Source organism: Penaeus monodon, chromosome 23, assembly GCF_015228065.2.
Source record: "Penaeus monodon isolate SGIC_2016 chromosome 23, NSTDA_Pmon_1, whole genome shotgun sequence".
In the NCBI taxonomy this organism is placed as follows: domain Eukaryota; kingdom Metazoa; phylum Arthropoda; class Malacostraca; order Decapoda; family Penaeidae; genus Penaeus; species Penaeus monodon.
Window position 1 is genome coordinate 16952909 of NC_051408.1, and position 207 is coordinate 16953115.

The following is a 207-nucleotide window of genomic DNA, read 5'->3' on the forward strand; positions in this document are numbered from 1 at the left end:
AAGCAAAAAAAACAAAAACAATTTTTTTTTAAAAACTATGGTTTCCCAAAAATGGCGACTCCGGCCCCAACCAATGAGGGGTCCCCCCACCCTGCGTGTCCTCTGAGACTTTCGAGGTGGCGGCCTCAACGAAAACCAGTCTATAACAAAGGAACACAGAGTAGAACGTGTCCTCTTTTGACCTGGCCTTTCCAGGCTATTACCGAA